A 22,331-nucleotide genomic window follows, 5' to 3' on the forward strand; every position below is an offset into this window, starting at 1 on the left:
TTACTTATGTGGCGCAAGCACAGTCTGTGCATTTGTAGTGCAGACAGACCAAACAGTCTCAAATGGGCTGCATGCAGAAGTCTGCACAGGGGTCTGCATGCTCCTCACAGACTTGAGCAGATGACAACGTGTTCGCCAGACGCCTCACACATATCCTCGTGGACACGGAAACTATGAACTGGCCTTTATAAAGATGATTTGTGCAGTAAAAGTAGTTAGTGTGAAACCTGTTTAAAGTGTATGGATTATTAATATAATATGAGTGGTTTGGTGTAAGGCCGCATCAAATACATAAGGGAGGCAGGGGTGAATGGACACAAGGAAAATATTTCAAAATAAAACAGGAAATCATAAATACAAAGTCCAAACACATTTTAGGGGCAAATCATGACAATTATAGTGTTGAGTTACAAACTCAAAATAAAATAGTTATGAATGGGGTCAATATTGTTGTTACCTTAGTGTCACCAAGTGTAGCAACGCAAATGTATGCTTGCATGTTCATTCCGTATGTATGTACTTCTGTGTGCAGTTGGATGGATTGCCACTGTGTGAAGCTTAACATGTCGTATGGAAACACAACACGTGGTGCATGCGTGAATGTTTATGTTGAAATATTTTCACCCTGGGCAACACTAATTTGCAAAAAGCCAGATACAATCTCAAAGTCATTAATGGCATGTTCTGATCATGGTGCTCGCGGTCTGTCTGCAGGCCCAAACAGAAAATCATGTTCTGTTCTAATGTGGCGCCTCTTCATACTCTGTGCTGTTTGCTTCTGATTACCTGCATTATGTTGCAGCTACTGTGATAGTGTAGTAGCTTATATTTACTGGAAATACATCATTTTGGTGGCTCCTGATTGGTTAATGTTACAGAGTACTGTATGTTTGTTGTGCTCGTGGCTCTGCAGGTGTAGAGGGTACAGTAAGGTGTCTGTGTGTGTTGTGCTGCAGGCCTTGCTGTGCTGAAATAGGAGTAATAATGGCGCCAGTTTAATGACAACAGATAAATCAGTGTTTCCTCCCTGCCACAATGACGGAAATGTCTGACACACACACGCATAGGCACACACACACACATGCGCGCGCGCTGCTGCTGCTCACCAAATGTCCCTCTGATGACCAATACACACACATATTGTTGTGATGGGTTGCTGCACATTCTGCGCGCTAACACACACACACACACACACACACACACACATACACACACACACACACACACAAAATTACTTTGCATCATTATTGTTTCCTCGCTGTGAGCCTGCAGATGTGACATCATCAAGGCAGCACACATGAGGTAGTTGTGATGGCTGCCAATACACTGAAAATATTTTAGGAGTCTTTCAATTGGTAATTAAAGTCTTTTCTCTGAGGCGCATGAATCAAAAGCGAATGAAATAATGCAGAGAAAGTTGGTGAAAAACAGATTTCAGCCTCTAGTTTTATGCAGGCACCGATCAAGTGATATGACTTTTTGCTGGCAAAGAGGAATTTTATTGGCTGCAGGTTGATTTCTTAATTCACCAGTTCGTTGTCATGACATCCTTCAATGGGGGTGAAGCAGATTGTCAACATGAATCAGACAGTACAGTGCAAGTTTGAGTATTACCTCCTTAAGGCCCATCTTATGTTGCATTACATGCCTCTTTTTAAGCTTTTAATTGCTGAGCTAAACGTGTGGTAGAGAAGCAAAAGCAACTACTAACTTCCTCTAACGCTGTCGTTACATTGTGGTCATGTAGATATGCTTTGTTGGATATTACTTTGAACTTATCTGTTTACCTTCTGCTATCAAATATGATCCACAAAAATATCAAATAAGCCCTTGTCCGGTGTTGGATCACTTTTGTCCTGTTAACAAGTGCTACACATTAAAACAGTGAGTCAGTAGCCGTGTTTCCATTAACCTGCTTAATGTAAATTGTGAACAAAAAAACAAGTAATGGACACACGTGAATTTCGAAAAAAAAAACTTGAAAAATCAAAATGGAAACAATTTTTTTGCATTTAAGTCACATGACATGATGTCCAAAAAAACCAACTTGCAGACTATAATCTCCCAAAAATCCCCCCCTCGCGAGAGGAGAAAACCCAGCTTCATTTGCAAAACCTCACTCAGTGTTAACACAGACCACTCACTATTGTGTTTTGTCGACTTTTCTAAAAAACCCAATTCTATTTTGCACAAAACTGCGATGGAAACGCAGCCAATGAGTGAACAGATCACACAACTTTTTCTCATAATCAACGCTACAGTGATCATGTCTTTAAGCCTAATGCAAAGACTTGTGCATTGTGGACCAGAGCCACCTACCACATTGCAAACGTACTGATGATACTGATGCGTTATGTTGTAGGTCCTTTCATGTACCCCCCCCCATGACTGCCAACTTTTGAGAAGCCCAGCTGATGATACTCTGTCTCCATATTCATTCATTCACATCCATATTCTCCATATTCTTTGCAGGGTATATTTTTCTTGTCACTGAGTGTAAATTACTTACATTTACAGAATTGGTGATAGCATCATTCTGTGCTTTTAAATATAGTCTGAACTGGCTCCCTGATTAACCGTTTTAATCAGCAAAGTAGAACAAATTGAAATCATAAAACAGGCCTTTACACTGTGGTAGAGATTATGGTAAAAAGGATATCAATATGTCCATAACTGTAAATTCAACTTAAAAAGGGATATCGTCTGCTCGCGGTAGTTCATTTTAGGCGCTGTATATCCATGCCTCGAGGCTCTGCACCTCCTTGGCAGGAACACTGGTTTGTCAGACTGTCACTTTGTCATGATGGGGAGTTCGCCGCCTATAAAGCGAATGAAGAGGACTCATCCGATTGTCTTCGTCTGATGTAAGCCCACACATACTGGCAATTAACTCTGGCAATCCAACTCCTATTACACCGACAATACTGTTGTGCCAGCAATATAATAAAATCAACACAAATATGTTGGCCATGATGACCAGAATTATTAACTCAACAAAAGGAGTATAAGCAGTATGGTATGCATTTCAGCCTGAAGTCAATATAAAACCACAGTACAGTAAATGGGCTTGGCAAACAGGTTGCTTTAATGTGGATCCCATTATTGGTACTTTGTGGCGCTCGGCAACAGTTGAGCTTTTTTCCAATTCAATTATAAGTTGGCTATTAGACTATATTTTGGAGTGACAAATTAACATCCTAGAGGCTGGGAGAGCCCCAGCACAGGCCAGTGGCAGCACAGAACCCCTGCACCACCACCACCACCACCACCACCACCACCACACAACATGCAGACTGTTGTCAAACACAACTAGTTAGATATGTCCCCTAAACGCCTCACATGCAGTTCTTCGGTAGACACTACAATTTATAACTTCATAACGCTGCATAACGCACAAATGTGAGCTTAACAAAATGCAAAAAAACCAAAAACTGGCAGCTTTATTCTACAAAAAATCCGAGTCAGCCTTCTGGCTTGTGTTATCCTGGACCCCGTGTGCAAGTTTACATGGCATTTCCTGTCTGCACGACAACAATAAAAGAGCGCCTTTGTTTTTTGTTTTTTTTTATGTGTACTGTTAAAGTAGAATAGACAACAATGTAGCAAATCAGTATAACAGCGGACAGTGAGGAGTGCTTTGGAGCTTGTGAATACAGCCTTGCTTCTCCCTAATCCTGTCTGTGTTTGTCTGAATCTCTTAGTCTCCATCTCTCTCCCATCTCTCTGACTCAGATGCTGTGAAGGTCTGTCAGCAGACAGCAGCTCGGCTCTGTTCGGTTGTCTGGTGCTATCATGGAGGGGATTTTCAGGGAATCCCATGTTCACATCACTCTCCTACAAGAGCGCCTTGTATGTACACATACGAGAAGTGCTTGTCTTTTTTTGTTGTCGTTTGCTGTTGTTTTTTTGCAAGTGGTGTTTTCTCCTCTTCGGTGCTATCTCCTCCTTTCTTCTGTGTCGTCTGACTCTGTCGTCTCTCAGTCTGTTTGTCTGTCGTTTTGCCGTCCTTTCCATCCACTTCAAATTCAGCCTCATGATGATTTTGCCTTCTTCTTTGTCAGTGGTTGCCTTTGACTGAGGCGGCAGGCTCGGATGTTTGGTAATGGCCACTTAGAGTAATCAATGGGCCTCTTTGAAGTTGTGAGATGAAAGAGGAGTTTGACAGCTAATGTGTGCCTGTCCTGTGACGTGAACAGCATGGAAATGCCTGCACGCTTTGAAGGCACAAGGATGGGAGCATCAGGTTGGATTTATCCCACACTGAAGACTCACCTCAGCTGCAGAGCTGGCACAATGGCAAGTGGCAGTTGCTCTTTCACTTTCTTATGCACACACACACACACACACACACACACACACACACACACACACACACACAGACACTCTCACTTTCTGTGTCCTCCTCTCTCATCCTTCGTCTTTCTTTCATTCACCCTGTTTTATATCTGTCACATCGGCGTGCCTCCTATGCAGCTCGTGCCAGCTCCCATTCCACGCTCTCCCACAGAAATGTGTTCAAGTAAACATTTCACGCTTGCTTATGCTAAAGGGAAGTGGCAGCAGCAGGTATGTGACAGGCAGAGAACTGTCTGTGCCCAGGGCTGCCATTGACAAACCGAGCCCCCTTTTCTTTCCGCGCTGCTTTTATCTTCTAAATAATGGATATGTGTAATCGGAGGAAAGCATTTGATGATTATACATTCGTTATATTCATCCAAATGCTCAAGGAGCACACCCCCAGTGAGGGAAAAATAAAGCAACACTGCTTATGATTGTAATGTAAATTATTTGTGCTAAAATAAAAATGAGCATGGCAGTGATGGTGCACCACAGCTATATGCAGCTGTTGCAGTTGCACTCATTTCGGTGAGCTATGAGTGCTGTGCATCCAGATCCGCTCCACAGAAAGCAAGTGAAGCATGTCGTTTGAAGCTAAAGGGAGCAAAAGGGGAAATAAAAGGAAAACATTTACAGAGGGGGATCATTTCCCATAACCACCAGCAGTCTTTGAACGCACTCCGTGGTGGTCCGCAGCCCCTCCAAGGAGAGAAGACAGGGATGGATTCTGTGTAGTATAGGCCTCTCTCCTTCACACAAACACACACACAGGAGGTAGTGAGGGGGAGTGGGGGGTGGGATATGTACAGGAAGTGATCTGAGAGTTGGCAACACTCTTCCCCTCCCTCTGGGGGGCTGTTAACTTACTGCTGAGCTCTTTGGTGTCGTTGAAATGGTGTATGTTTGCCGTGTGTGTTGGGGAGGTTCAAGGAACTGCAGTGAATTATACTCCGTCTGTCTTTCTGTCTGCCTGCCTGTCTGTCTGTCTGTCTCTCTGTCTGTCACCCCGAGTCAGGTTAATGGTGTCTTGTAGCGTAACCCTACCACATGCTCCTCTAACCTAAACCACATGCAGTGTGTTCAGACAGCCTCTGCAGCCAGCAGGAGTCCTGTCTGTGAGCCTGCAGTTGGACCTGGCTGCAGTTACAGTAATGCCAAATAACAATGACATCATCACCACCTCTGTGCCTGTTCCTCTGCTGTCTCTCCTGTTTATTGGAAGTGATGCAATTACTTCAATCACAGTTGTTTTTGCTTAAGTCTGAAAAATGGGAGACTTTAACTTTTGTAATGCTGAACTTTAAAGTAACAATCACTGACAAATGAATTAAGGCCAATGCTGCTATGTTGCACCACTGATTTACAGTAATACAATCCAACCTGCATGGTATTCAGCTCATAAAGTCATTTTTGTTCTGGGAAAAAGACATTTTAAAAGAATAAATCCTTGAATTTTTAAAATACAGAATGCCTGTATTGTACAATAACCTCTTTCAGGCAATGTGTATGTGTATGTATAAATCCAGAATCTCTCTCTTGTATCATTCACACAGGACAAAAGCTTTGTGCAGCAATGAGAAATGCCAGTGCCTTGACAATGTCTGTCATTTTCTTGGAGATATTGCAAATATTTTATCAGCTGCCTTTGTAAAAGCACATGAAAATACATATGATAATATTCACACAGAGACATATATTGTACTTTTAGCTTGTAATCAGGCAGAAATGAATGAAATATACAGCTATTGCACTTATTTGAGAGGAAATGAGAAGCAACACAGGTAAATGTGCCAAATGTTGCGTGAGTTTTCTTATGGAAGCCCATCTTTCATATTAAATGATGTTCTAACCTATCACAGGGCCCACAGTGGGTATCAGGATATCATGTACAAGACAACGCATTGGACACAGTGTTATAAGTTCCTTTCAGGTGGTGAATCTCAATGTTAAAGTCCTTTAGCAATATACCAGCGCATAAGAGGTTGGTTGCATGCGGGACAAAAACACGAGAGGTTTGCAGTGTGAGTAGACACGAACTGGAACTGAGCGCCAACCAACATGAACTTCTAAGTACTGCAGAGCCAAAAGCAATGCCAGGGCTTCCTTCTCAATTTTGCTTTAATTGATTTGATGCTTGTGTAGCCATGCTTCCTCCTCAGTGTGATGCTGGTGGTATCCTGTGAACAGGGTAGTAACCAGACTGATACTGGTTAGTGCAGATCCCTGGTTTTTCCCTTGATGTAAGACCCTTGATGGACGTCACCTTCTTCCAGTCAGCAGGGCATATCTGCAGTTGTCTTTCCTTTACTTTAGACTTCCAGTGAACTGCTCCCTCTTGTCAGTAGATGGGGATCCTGCTTGTGAGCCCTGCTCTTACTCTGCCCTTTTAAGCAGAAGTCCCACTACATTGGCATTGAGAAGACTCCTTATTATGCCACATTTACTTGTTAACACTGAACCAAACAAAGCCAGCACAACTTCGCCCCCGTGTGATTTAAGATCAAATCAGAGGTGTGACGTCTAACACAACAGTGTCCGTGTCTGTCCTGTCCTGTCGTGTTGGCTCTCCCATTTACACAGATGTTGATCTGGCTCTGTCACTCCCTTCGCTGCCGGCTTAAAGGTGGAATGACATCCCATTTTCTTGAGGTATGCTCTTTTGTGGTCCACTGTGGCAGCCATCCTGTTGCTTCCTTCTCCCAGCCCCAATCAGACGGGTTTAGCAGCTCAGGGTCACGTCAGTGCTTGGAAGAGCTGCATACAGGTATAGTGCTTCACTCATATCCATGGTGTCGCTCATCCTATCGTACATCAGCACCATGAAGTGCTCCAACAGTGATGCGGACAGCTCACTCACATCACCTTGCATCTGCTTGAGCTTATTGAAGGCCTCAGTCACTTCAGGGAAGGCCTTCCAGGTCTCCCATGCAGTTTTCTGTACTCTTAAAGCAAATTCTGACACTGTTTCAAATACTGCAAGTGCATGGAACAAGTGCTTTGACCTTGCAGTGGTTCGGAGTCACTTGTCTCCTGATTTGTCTCCTGATTTTTCTGATTCCCTTCTGTTTCAGTGGGGCCTTTTCTGTCTGGGCTGTATACATCAAGATGGCTCATTTTCTCAAGTTGGGATTTCACGTATAACCCTTGCAAGGCCTTTGCTGTACCAAAATTCAGCATCTGGAGCACAGCTGCACCATCAAGGAGAAGCAGGTTGTTAGTCAGTGTCATCAGTCATTATGCAGTGTAAGAAGTTTGCTTTTGTACCAAGCTCCTGTCTGAGAAAATGATGGTTCTGCCTGGATTTCACGGATGAAGAATTGATCCAGTTTGCCTTCATGTATTCGGCAAGACACAAACAACCGTGAGAAGAGACTGCAATCATGCTTCAGTACTTCATGTTGCATCTTCTGGTTAAGCTTCCAGTCTAAGGTGCCATGGGCAGTCCAACTGGATTGATAGGCAACTTCATCTGAGAGCCAGACCCACTCAGTTCACTGTATGATTCTACTAATCTTACCAGTAACCACTTCTTACCAACCCATATGAACTTGTGCGTGAGTATGAGAGAGTAGGTAAGTCTTCAGGACAACAGGTAGGCAACCTCTCATTAAGTGGTGTTTGGTTGGACTTGGCCAACCTCATCCAGCGGTTTCAGCATCCCAAAACCACGCCTCTCTTTAACTCTATCCACACCATGGATTGTAAATAAAGATGGACGTAGCCTCCATGATATCCCCCATAGGTTTCTGAAGTTTTTGAAGTTCAGAGAGAGCTGCTCCACTGCCACCATCTTGCCAGTGCTTGACACCACCTAACTTATGGCAAATCCAAAAATGGGCAAAGAGGTGAAGACTTCTGTGCTTTGGTTTGTGGCAAGCATATGTTCATTCAAGCGGCCATGCCCTCAATTGCGCACAACTTCAGCCTTAATAAAATGTAAATGTATATAATAATATGATAATATAATATATATATATTTCTGCTGTAAAATTGGACATTTTACATCACAACAGGGCAGCATGCTAACCAACTACCACAAGCTAACTCCATGTCAAGCTAGACAGCACGTTGCTATCATCAGCAGCATGGTGCCCAACCCACCAAGTGACAGCAACTAGTGGTCACCCTCAGCTACCTCATCTGTGCAAGAAAGAAAGCGTCCACTCCTATTTCCCTTAACCCTACCTCATAACTAGCCTGTTAAGCTAACAGCAGGCCATGCTAACCAACATGAGCCACCATAAACCAAACCATATTCACCCCATCTTGGTAATTCACCAGTAAACACAGCCAAGTCTCTTCAGCTACATCATTTTGGCTGAATAAAAAAATTCAACCTAACACCTCTTTGATGTCCTTTTGGTTTTGGCCACAGTCTCAAATAGCCAGCTTTTCCTAGTCTCTGTAACAAGATGGATATTTGCTACCAGAAACACAGACTAAAAGTTTCTTCTTTTAACACTGGCTCTTAGCTCTGTCTGTGTATGTATGACAGGTGAAATCTGCTACCAGGATGCACGCAATTAAATGTTTCCACTCATGTTAATCCATGAAAATGGGTAAGACTCTTATCACAAATGCTGTTTTGTAAGGAAAAAAAAAAGATGATAATAAAAATAAAGGCTGCACATCCTAGGCAAGGTTAAACCCATAGAAAAGACTGTAAGAGCTCAATCTCAGTACCGTCTCTGCATACTGATATGCGTATAAATAAAAGAGAAGAGTTTAGTGAAGGGACACTTTTTGGTGTCCCCCTTTTCTCTGCCATTCTTAATCAGAGACTCTTTAAGTCGTTGGTTTGATCCAGCTTCTTTTTCCCCATCTCATTGGTAAGCTCCTCTGTGTAAAATATCTCTGCGCCAGTAACACCACAAAGGCTTACTTATCTGGGCATTACCTATTAAAGGTTTAAACCCCCGCGTCTCTGATAAACACTCCCTATAAGGGTTTTATCTCCCCGCGGCCTTATCGCACTCTTGAAGGTCCTTCTCCCGAGGCACAGTAATTTGTTTAATTAAAGTGTCATTTTGGGAGGGAAATGTAGCCATGACTATAGTATGAGATGCAAAGAAGTTAAGCAGTGCTGATGATGTGGAGTGTTTTTCCACTTCTCCCCGTCTGCCTTTCATTCTTTTCCTCCCTTCTTTCCCAGTTTTTGTCCACGCTGTAGATTTAGATGAACTCACTAGTGTTACTTTAGTTAGTTTTTTCTTTTTTTTTTTATATTTTCAGACAGCAGCCATGGCAGGCAGCAATGGAACTGGAAAAAGACAACAGAAACAAATCTAGTTTGAGAGCACCCCCTTTAGCTGCTATCTAAATGGAGCCCTGAGAGGATTGGCTTTCTGGCCTTGAAGCTTGTGTTGTCAGCACTTTGGGCGATTTGTGTGTGATTTCATTAGGAACCAAAATAACAGCCAGATGAAGAGGAAAATAGGGTATGCAAAGTGCTGCTGTATTGCTGGTGCAGTATGTGCTCTAAATATACTGTCTCTCAAGAGCACATAAAGCATTCCATCACCATGCACATCCTGGACACAAACGCTTGTTTGTCTGTATATATATATATGCAAATGACAGCACCTCCTCAGGAAGTTCATGAGCAGACTCGATGCAGTGTCAAAACAGGTGAAGAGTGCTATGCTGTGTTTTGCCTTTTTTTTTTTTTCCTCTACATCTCAGATAAAACATAACAATGATTTGATCATATCTTTAAAATTTCTAATTCTCATTTTTGATATGCACACTTGTTTTCACAATTGGCTTTCTATGGGTTTGATGAGTTATTTTTTGATGATGAAAATACAATATTCAATAATTTTCTAAGAATAAAGAAGAGTGGGCCCCTGATATATAGTATAAAGCTGCTTACATGCAAGAGGATAAATTATAGATATGGTGCAGAGAATTATGTTGTGTAAAAATTATATAAGAAATAAAGTCCAGCTGAGATCTGGGCTCTTATTTATCAGACTTGCTATCCGAATGCTTTAAAGTACCAACTTGAGAGTAAAAAAGTTCTTGTTCTTGTGAACAATAAAACACTTGGAGTGAAGTGTAAAAGCAGTTTTTAAGAGCAACTCTCAAGTGATCACATGATTGATCACATGTAAGCAGAGAGGAGTAGTAGCCAGTCAGAAATACTGATTTTACATGATTTTACATCATTAAAAAAAATCCTTAAAGTTAATTAAGTGATATGCTATTCTGCAAGAATATGCTGTAGCTTATTAATTTTTTTTTTTAAAGTTAATTTTACTTGTGTGAAATCTTTAAATCTCCAGGAATAATTAACATGGGAAATGAGCAACAGTCTAATATATTTATGATGTATAAATATAAAAATAGGGATGAAATAATAGAAAATTGACTGAATGGAAACTGCTGCAAGACATTCTGCTGCTGGTAGACGAGGTACATCAGAAAAGTCATATAATAAGGAGAATTTAGTGAGATGGTGAAAACAGTGACTGTAAATATAAATTCCAAAAAAAAAAATAAAAAAAGGTCTAACATCTTATCAAATGTTCAAATGCAAATAATATTATAGAACTTCTCTATTCTTAATTATGCTGCTTCAGCTAATGTATTATTATTAAAAAAGACGTGAAGTTAAAAGACTTTTGATAATGTTAAATTTTTAAGTTTGTGAGGAGCACTAAAAGTGATTCACATATAATTTTATGTTTCACCAAAATTCTACTTTTATCACTTATAAATACAGGTTTTGGTATTTTACCACCCAGTGTTGAAACTGAAAAATCTGGAAAGATTTGTCCAGTGTGCTAGAACAATGATATAGAAATGAGTTTCCTTTTGTTTTGTAATGGGCCTTTCTATAGATTTTAATCCAGCATCGATATCAAAAACTTGATTTTTTTAACTTAAATGCCCACTGTTGAATACAAGCGCACTTTCCCCTCAGTCCACACACAGGAGTAAGTACAAATTTTCTTTCTTACCCTCAACTGGGCATTTATTTAACCTTGAAATAAGAACGATGTACATTTATACAGTTTGAGACACTGGTATTATAAATAAACAAGAAATGTGTAAATAATAGTTTTAGGATCATCTACCAACAGCTTTGGTCCAGGAGTGCAAACTCAAAATTGGATACCATGTGTATCAAACAGAGCGACAACAGCAACCTGTGTGTTGGCGCATCCTCCAGTGAACAAGGTGACAGGGCAGGAGAGTGAAAGATTTATGAGCTGTTGCAGGCAGACACAGAGGTAAGCTGCTTCAGAAGGACAAAAATAAATAAAAAAAAATAAAAATAAACTGAATGATCAAATATGTATGATAAGGCATGAAAAATGACTAAGCATGGCATCGTAAAGTAATGGCAGAGAGGAAGGTTGTCATTATCCACACAGGAGCCCCAGGACAGAGAGGTGTGGCGTCCAGATGGTCAGGGAGAGATAGCTGAGGCCAAACCACAAGAGCCACTGGAGTTCATCTTGGGAGGGTTAGAGGAGAGATTGGCCAACAACACACACACGGGACACAGAGGCACAAAGACGACTCAGGTTTCAGGTTTTAAAGGTCCCATATTTTACTCTCAATGTAGTTTTATAGAGTGAATGAAAAAAAGAAGAAGCAGATTCGTAGGTAAACGGTCAGAGAAACCAAATCCTACAAGGTTGGATGGTGGGTTCAGGTGGGTGATGCTTGGGACATGGCTGAGAGCGGTGACTGCTTACTTGTCACATCACAAAGTTACACAAGTCCTGACAACTCATTTTAAGGCTCAGTTCCTGAATTTCTCTGTTACTGAGCACTTTGATACTTTCACAGTATTAATATAGAACCTAGACCTGCTTTATAATCAAACAACACATGGACATCTACCTTTATAGTGAGTCAGATTAAGAACAAACCCGGAAGAGAGATGACATAAACAGAGCAGGACACTTCCTCTATCAGCCTTAAGGAGACTTCCCTCTCTATGTTCCCTTCTGTTCTTCCTCTCTTTTCTTCTCCGCTCTCCTTTAGCAGTTGACTACATGTGTTGTTATACTACTGAGGATGATGGAAAACTCCATGTAGTGCAGTACAGTTTATCCTCCCAGCAATATTCCACTAAAATCAAGACAATTTTTTTCTCTTCTTTTAGGTTTGCACTGAGAGCAGGTGTCTAAAAAGTATTTTATGGTTTTAGAAACTGGTGGTAAAGTTAACAGGTTGGGAATAAAATGTAAATGTACAGCACAAACCAATAAAATCCAATAGATGATTAAATTTTAGCATTTGCAAGCAAGCCAGTTTATATTATACTAAATGTTGGAAATCCAAAAGGGGGGGAGGGGTGTGTGTGTGTGGAAGGCTAAATTATGAAAGAAAAAAAAAATTAAACAGATCTGTGTGAGTGTGAGGCTGTAACAGCTAACTGTAAAATCTGTCTATCGTCTCCCTGTGGTTGGCTATCTCTGAGACATGTTTTTAAAGCCCTGACGCGTTATTAATAAAACAAACTCTAATAGAAATATCATTGGGCTTATTTTTCAATCAGGCCCAGCATCGCTGCAATCCACAAAGCGTGACATTAATTAAAGATTGATGGCCGGGCCATTCATCTGAGCCGCTGTTGATCCGGTAATTAAAACGACAAAAAAAAAAAAAAAGATTTATTTATAGAAATTTGCCCAACTTGTTTCATTTCCTTGTCAATGGGGCCTGATTTTGTCGTTTTTTTTAATGAAGGGAAGGAAGCGCATGTGTTTCATCTTCTTTTTCCTGCTCCAATTGATGGACAGCGTCAGAATGAGCGGCACGTTTCTGCTCGACGTTTTCCAGCTAGTGATGAGCGTGCCACGGGGCCAAATGCAGCACCTCATGTGCTCCGTTCACCCGCCTCAATCAAACTTTTCAAAGGAATAAAGTTTCAATAACCTTAGTTCAGCAGTAATTCGGAAAGAAAAGCAAATACAAATGAAATAGCTTTGCATTTTTATTTTGGTAAAGTAATTATGTAGTCTCTTGGAATTTGACAAGGCTTCTAATGAGTTCTCCCAGGACCTCTCTTTTATTTGTTTGTTTGTTATTTTTAAGCTTGATTAAGTCCCCTTGTATTTAGCAAGCACAATCAAATCAAAGGGGAGGAAGATTAACTGTGTACATTTCTCCAGCATCTTTTAGGAGGTGTAAGCATACTGCTTTTTCTTTGTGCTGTTACACTGTAACTACTGCCGCTGTAGTTAGTAGCCATCTATTGCAGTTCCTTATTGCACAACATGCAGAGAAGCAAAAAAAAAAAAAACACACACTGGCAACTGTAATTTATTAATATTAAACTTGTTTGGCTTTGTTGAGTAAAAACACCATTGAACTCACACTGTCAAATCCTTCATTACTGTTTTTATTTATTTCTGCATCAGTCGCAGTCGTGATGGAGACTCTCAAGGGACCAATATGATCTACAAGACACTGGTCACCACAAAGCTAATCTCGCAATTAGCATGTTTACTGTTGTGTAACCACACCTGCCTGCTCGAGCTAATATTAATATTTCATCGACCACACTGGCTGTGGTTGTTTCAAGAGTTTTCATTTGAAATTTACGACAATTATGCAGTTAAAAAGAAATACAGTTTCAGTAGGAAGCGATTCCTGAGTGTTTAGACGCTGTTTGTGAGCTGTGTTCTCTCCATTACCTGATCTTGCTCGACTGAGACCCATACATTAAACAGTCTGAGAAATCTGCAACTACAATACAGAAATTAAAAAGAAAGAATAAAAAATAAAAAAAACTATCAATTAGAGTTAAGTAGAGTTCATATGAGTTATCAGAAAATTTTGTAATGTCATATTTTTGGAAGGAAATTGGCTTGCTACACCTTTTCATTGAGTTTGTTTTATCGCATAAACCCTCGGATTTATTTTTTATTTTATTTTATTTTATTTATTTTTTGTGATTGAGTTCATTAAATAGAGAATTCATTAAAATTCACTGGCTAGAGATGAATGAATAGCATATAGTAGTAACATGGCAGGTTAATTAACAACCTTTATTGCGTTGTTTGCTAGAGCTTTACTCATTTTCAAAGAACGGCTGTGATATGGATCCATCACTGGTGACCTTCTCACAGCACAAGTTGACAAAGTGACTACTGAAGACCAGTCTTCTGATACCTGCCACTGCCTCGATTGGTGTCCATTGAATGTTAGGGGGGAAAGGTTTTAGTTACATTTAGAAAAAGTACACACATCCTGTCCTGTGACCATTGACTTTTCAGTATTTTCATAAGAGAACGGTCTTGAACTTTAATGGCTCTCAACAAAACCATAAATATGTTAATCATGCTTTAGTTGCATGATCAGTTTTTTTCCTTCATTAGCAGGAAAAACTAATGAAATGCGATGAACATTTTGCAGATACATTTAGCATGAACATTGTTTGACTTTTCTGATAAATCTATTGCCTTAATATGTTGACAGAAAACCTATTTGGGGAAAATTTCATTTCCTTCTAAATCTATTTGCTGTTGCAAATTAATGGTAAATAAATGTAATTTTTCGGAGGAAGTCGCAGGTTTCACAAACTGATTCCAGTACTGTGAAATGTTGGCCTATTATGCATCTCAAAATGTGTATTTATGTATCTATACTTGTTTTATATGGTTTGACAGGAGAGCAGAATCAAACAATAGAAATAGTTTCAAATGCGGAGATGTAAAAATAGAAAATAATAATCTAATGCATATACATTTAAAGTTTTCACTCCCTTGAAATGGCAAGGGTGGACAAGCCATTGTTAACTCTCTACAGTCTACAAACCAATGAATCAAAGGCAGAAACACGTAGACAAGGTGAATTAATGACACACACTCGGCCAATTTGTAAAACTCCCCACCGGCTTTGCACACAGTCCTATACCACCCATATCTGGCCCATATAGTTCTACATGGCAAGCAGCCCTATTTCACTGCCCGCCACTGAAATGTATTTCCATGAGCAACTACTAGATACAGGATTTGGCACCAGCTTAGGAACCAAAAGAGAGAGAGAGAGAGAATGGAGGGGAAATAGATGTATTAAATGATTATAATGACTGATGATATTACCTATTTCTACAAAAAATGACTTCAATAGTGTAATGGTCAAATAGCGGGTAAGGATGACAGAATTATTAAAAGAGAAAGAATTGAGTAATTCCTGCACATTTATCTGTCTGCACATCACAGCTTCACACCCAGTTAATGTATATTGTGAATCTCACTGATCCCAAAGAAGTCTCTTTATATTTCTTTATACTTTTATCCTATTAAGTCACAGGCTTCGGAGTGCAAGTTAATTTCAGATCCAAGATGGCAACAAAAAAAAAAAAAAAAAGGGGGGGGGGGCAAGTGAGGTGAAAGAATGGATGAGATTCTTTTATATATATATATATATATATATATATATATATATATAAGTTGTGGACAATACAACAGGCCTTGCACTGACCAGTAAATGCGATCTTACCTGCACCATCTTTTTCCCTCTGCTGACATGATAAATACATAATGTGCTTCATGATGAATGCTCCTTATAATGTGAGACTGAGATAAGATTCTAGTATTCACATTTTTCTATCATGTTAATGTGTGGAGATAAAGCGTCGCATCCAGTACGTTTGGGGGCCAGCAGGCCGGTCCATTGCTCTTTGCTGGTAGATGAATAGATGGAGGTGTGCAGAGATGGCAACGTAGGAAGTGTAACTGTTGCTGGTGTGGGCCATTTCTAAGAGCGCAGACTACTGGTGCACCTTCATCCTATTGTCATAAGCAACTATTTCTTCCCAGGTCTCTGTGGTGGTCTGTTTGGCTGCTTTTCTCAACAAAAACTGGGACGAAAAATATTCATCAGCTGCCTTTTTTAACATGATGAAGAGGAGACGTTAGCAAAAATGAAAAAAATGAAACAAACGTCATTCATTGAAGTTTAAGAATATCTAATCAGTTCATCCTTGAGTCCAAGTGAATGTTTGTGCCAGATTTTTCCCCTGTGCGTTCCTCATATATTGCATTCACAAGAATGTGAGATCACTGTGACTTGAACTTTGACCTTTAACCACCAAAATCAGTCTTTGAGTCCAAGTGAATGTCTGTGCCAAATCTAAACAAATTCTATCGAGGTGGTCTTGAGATATCACATTCAACGCTCCAAAACTGTGACCGTGACCTTGACCTTTGACCTTTGACCTTTGACCACCAAAATCTATGTCTAAGGGGACATTTGTGTTGTATTTGAAGAGGTTCCCTCAAGGCATTACTAAGCTGTTTTGTGTTCATGAGAATGGGATGGACGGACAGACCACTCCAAAACATAATGCCTCCGGCCCTGGCTGTCGCCGACGCAGAGGCAGAAATGACATTCCTTCAAACATTTCTTCAAACAATTACATAATCTAAATGTCCCATGAACGCACCACCAACAGTACTATTCTGAACCTAGCTATTTTATGCATTGCCACACATGTAAGAGTTCAGACAACATAAACATGAAAAGAACATGATGGCAAAACTGTGGCTTGGTCAGAAAAAAAGGGTTGACATTTGGATCTACTTCAAATATAATGCTGCTGACAGAAAAGTGATTATGTATTATAGTTGAGAGAGAAGCCCTGGGGCTACAAAATGCTAGGAAGAATAAAAGAAACCTGAAGAAACACCTCAACACCTCACCGCACTGAAACAGAAAACACAGACTTTATACCAGGAAGCTGGCAGGGTAAAGTCGGTTTAATGTCAGATCCATGTGATTTGGACATTTGTGTCCTCACATATTGCTCCTCTGTGTAATGTAACAAGAAACATCCAGGGTTGCAGTGTGTGTGTGTGTGTGTGTGTGAAAGCACTATATGACTACTCCTGCTGGTACCACTAATATTTGACTGACATAACCTTCACTAATACAACAGTGGTTAGGGTTAGCAGTTAATGCTTCTCTTGTACATACAGTAACTGAAATGTACCAGCTATGGCTGTAACACAGGGTGCAGAGGATGGCTGTATGTCAGTTTAACTGAGCATTAGTGATCCTAAATCAGGGTTCGAATAATAGACAAAGGGGTTTACGCAGATTGAGATTTGGGGTGGATGAAATGATGATGATGAAACACTTATGTAATCTTCGTACCTGTAATTGTGAATATTACAACATATTTCCCATATTCATATCTGGAAGAATCTTGCAATATGATTTCAGACAATTTAGGAATTTCCGCTAAGGGATAAATAAAGTATCTATCTATCTATCTATCTATCTATCTATCTATCTATCTATCTATCTATCTATCTATCTATCTATCTATCTATCTATCTATTTATCTATCTATCTATCCATCTATCTATCTATCTATCTAATTTAATACACTACTTTCTTACGTTCAGAGTTCCTGAAGCTAGTTTCTAACTTTAGCTTTAGGTTACAGTTTAGCTAACTAATGTTAGCTAGTTTCTCACTTTGGCCTTAAGTTACAGATTTTTTTGATTTCATTGTATAATTCTCATTCTGTCCTAAATGATGGCTTTTGCCTGAATTTTAGGGAACAAAAAAACAATTTTTAAACTAGCTGAACTGTATTGCTGCTCATTGCTGCTATTTATAATTTATTTATTGTTATTTTTTCTGCTACCAGTAAAGTGGCCCATGTTGTCTCTTGCTTTCTCCATTGATTCTTATCTTTAATGTATTTCCATTACTGACTTTTGCGCTGAGTGACACAACTTCTGTTCCAGCAGAAAAATGTCAGATTTTATTTCTTTTTCGAATAAAAAAGAAAAAGAATGGGAGATTAAGAAAAGAGGTATAAGCCGTGTATAAAGTGAATTTCTTTGCTGCCCTTGGTTACGACTGGTACAGTGTTCAACCCTTTTACAGGTCCCAGGTAGAGACACTGGCAGCTGTGTGCAGTAAAAATATATATATCTATATAACCAACATGTGCAGATGTAGGGATAGGCACATCAGTCACACACTCACAACCTCTCTCTCACTTACACACACCACACAGGCTAGTAGGCACAGATGTGTGCATGTCTCACCTGAGTCCAATAACATCAGTACCACCATACAGCCTGGTAGGCCCTGTCCTGCGCGGCCCCTCTGTCTCTCCCCCCTTTGTTTCTGTCTCCCCCTCTCTCACTTTCTGTCTCTGTCTCCTTTGTGCCTCTATCGCCCTTAGACACTTCTCCAGTCATCCTACCATACTTACATGTACCCAGGGTCCAATTAGCCCTTCAAACACCCTGTAGTCAGCACACAATGCATAACCCTGCATGAGTAATGTTGTCTATTTTGTGATGCCTTCAGATACATTAGCCTAAGGAGGGTAGCTTTATGTTCTGAGGATAATTTAGTATTGATTAAAGTGATAGGATGTATAAAATACTATCACCAAAATGTTTCTTCCCCCCTCACTGGTTGTTTTGACGTACAGCGCTCTTCAGTATAAATAAAATAGCCAAAACTCTGTGCATGGTTTATGAGCACAAAGCTTTCTCTTTGGACAATTTTGTAAGTGAGCATGACTTTCATGGTGCTCTTGTCCAGGACAAATTAAGAGATATAGCTGTAGCCAGGCCCTCAGAGATTGTAACTGGGTGAATTAAATGCCTTAATTGCCATTGTTGCCTAGGAACCTTTAAATTTCTAAATTATTGTCTACCATCGTCATCAGTCAATATTATGACACAATGAATAATTTAATTCAGTATTCTGTGTTTTCCTCTAAAAATCAATGATGCCTACCACAACGTTTGAGCAATTTTTAGCTTTTATTTGTCCTCTAAAACTGTCTTTTGCTAAATGATACTGGCCCTTTGAATCTTTTAACAGCACAATCAATAAAGCATGTTTATGCGCAGCTGGCAAAACCATCAGTTTGGGACTTTTGAAAAAATATGCCAGCGGCTGCAGCTTGCTAAGTGCAGAGCGCTAGCACTAAATCTTGGGAGTTAAAGTTTTACTGGGGCGTTATGGGTAAAAATGCCTTGTCAGCCATCTGCCACCACCTCTCCTGGCAGCCATATTTCCAGGTCTGCTCAAGTCCTGGGAGAGAACATTGCATCGCCACCCAGGGCCGACCGCCACTATTACAGCCCTGCACCAAGATCTGAGGAGGAAGTGAGGGAAAGAAGAGGACAGAAAGAGAAAGAGAGAGTAGCACCGACAAGGATGCAGACTCAGACAGAAGACGACTTCAAAGTTTGATGATGATGATGATGTGCAACATGACGGTGTAAGCAGGGAGAAGGGGTGTAATGTATGGGCCTCAACAAGGATGTGAACAATTTGCTAACAAAATAGCTATGATCAATATTCTCCATTTACAATGAGTACATTGTTTTGATTCAGCCTCAGTCACAGACCACACATTCGGGTTTTCAGCAAAAAAAAAGCTCTGATAAAACCAATGTACACTGCCAACCCACCAAATGGCAAACAGAGGTTATGTAGTGAACATAGTGGACTAGAAGCTAAAAAGCAAGATGTTTTTTTCTCAGGAGTTGGTGGAGACCAAAACAGAGCTGAATGAAGTGCAAATATTTGACTTAACATTCACCAGGTCATCTGAAACAAGATGGTCAGCTTATTAAAACCAATTACCTTTTATTGGTAGGCGACCTCACGTGGCAATAGAAATTATGATCCTCTGTTACTGCGGTTTTTCTACTTGGATGTTCATGAGGGATTTTGAGGAGCTGACACCATGACTTAGGTTCGGTCAGGTTAGGTTACTTTATTTGTATCCGTAGGTAAATTTGGTTTGCTTAAAAGAGTCGTCAATTTTACACATACACATTTAACACGCAGCACAGACAACACTATAAGGCAGGTAAATAAAAATAGATAGATTAAATATTGCTTCCATGCAGTGTTACTACAACTTATTCATATGAGTGATGGCTGCTGGAGCAAAGCTTTCTTTGTACTGTTTTGCTTTGCACTGGACTGAATCTTCGACCATAGGGAAGGAACTAAAATTCATTGTTCAAAAGGTCTGAGTCATCATTTACAATCAAGCCATCTATCCGCTGTAATGGCAAATGTCTAGTGTACAGGGATGCATCCCTGTACACTAGACATTTGCCATTACTGAAACTTCTCTGCTTCTTTGTAGCTTTTGGAAAAAAAAAACATTTATCTGCTGTCTTGGTGAGAGGTAGTTGAGATGACACACCGCTCTCATATCCGCATGCTAAATATGGAGCTACAGCCAGCAACCAAGTTAGCTTAGCATAAATAACTGAAGCAGAGGAACCAGCCGGACTAGTCATGTCCAAAGGTAACAAATCTGCCAACCAGCACCTCTAAAGACATGTACAGTCCTTAAAAGCTGAGCTTAAACACTGAGGCGTCTATCGAGCTTTGAGCTGTGCAGCAGACTCGTCTCGTCTCCTCCGCAGGTCCCGTAATGAACGGTGCCACTGACCCTGTCAGCCTGATGAGACTGGCAGCTTAATGCGTTTGAAAAAAACGAAAAGGTGGAGGTATATAAATAAATAAGAGACCTGCATCAGAGCCCCACAATCCACGAGGTCTCGCTAAATGCTAATCATGGCTGATTAATCAGGCCGTAATTCCACTGAACCAAAAAGGTTCAACAGTCAGTTGTGCAAAATTAGCCCTTTCTCACCTGTGCTGTCACATTTAGTGATGGAAGGGCACATTACAGCCCTGATTCAAGGAAGTAGATCACAAGCTGAGTCAGCTTGGCATCGCTTTCTCTCCCACTGAGCCACTGATTCAGTTATTTCATAGGGAAAATTTAGATGAGAACATACTGAAGGTCTTTCTCTGCGCCAGGTTCAGACTCCTGTTCTTGAGAGTTAGACCTTGACAAGTTCAACTCAGGAGTCCAGACTCCCGAGTCCAAATTTGGTGTGCTCCTCACTGGTGATTACACTTCGGCACACCTGTACCTGACTGTACCATGACAGAATAATCTAAACAGACTTTTTCTGAAGAAAAATTATATTGACCGTGAGTGTGGTGAAAGATAGACTTGATATCTGATCTGTAACGCCTATTAAAATCTGACAAAATTGAATGTGCTCATTCCATTCATTTTCCTTTGTATCTGTATATCTGTACATATAAGAGCCTCAAATTCCACAGAGGTGCTGTTGTTAAACTGTCCAAAAAAAAAAAAAGTATTGTGTATTCAATTTTATCTGTCAAAAAATATTACATTTCAACTCTAGACCAAATTATATCGTATACCATAACGCTACATAGAATAGAGCAGTAAATTGCCATAGGGCTTGCAGAGATATTGTACTCCAAGGATGACGGCAAACATTGACCGGCTGTTGGTGTCGGGGGTCGGGCTGCGAACTACTGAGATGACCACCCCTCTCCCCTGGATCCTCACATCTCAGAAAACTCCACAGCAAATTTCCAAACATTTCTTTCCACCACATTTTCAAAATGTAAATGGTTAGCCTCTCATCCTGAATATATATCTGAACTTAATAAAGTGAAATAATAACCGTTGTGATTGGCCTGACCTGTCTCAGGACTGATGGACCTCTGTCTGAATGGGAGGGGTGCCAGACCCACCTGCAAGAGCAAATAAACATGAACTCACTGCTTGATCTCGTTTCCAGACGAAGTAATCTTGTCACATCCGCTTGAATTCTAACTCGTGTTGCATTTTGCTGAAAATTCAAAAATGTATTTTGAAAACTACAATATTTAAAAAATGAAGTTTTAAAATTTAGTCCAATAAACTCTGATATACTTGTATCCATTTTCCCTTTCTTTTTTTTTAATTGTCATGTAAGTACAACTTGTTTGTGTTTATGGAGCTACTGATTCACCCTTCACTCTTTGTGTATTTATGTTATGTGTGTTTGCATGAGGTTACACATCCATAAATTATCCCAGGATGTAAGACCCACCCAGTACATCAGCAACTACACATCCCAACCAACACTACACATGTCTCTCCACCTCTTGATTTCCCACAATCCTCTCCACAGACCCCCCCCCCCCCCCCCCCA

The sequence above is a fragment of the Seriola lalandi genome, unplaced genomic scaffold (genome assembly GCF_002814215.2).
Source record: "Seriola lalandi dorsalis isolate HSWRI2012SDOR001 ecotype SW California unplaced genomic scaffold, Sedor1 jcf7180002054898, whole genome shotgun sequence".
NCBI lineage: Eukaryota > Metazoa > Chordata > Actinopteri > Carangiformes > Carangidae > Seriola > Seriola lalandi.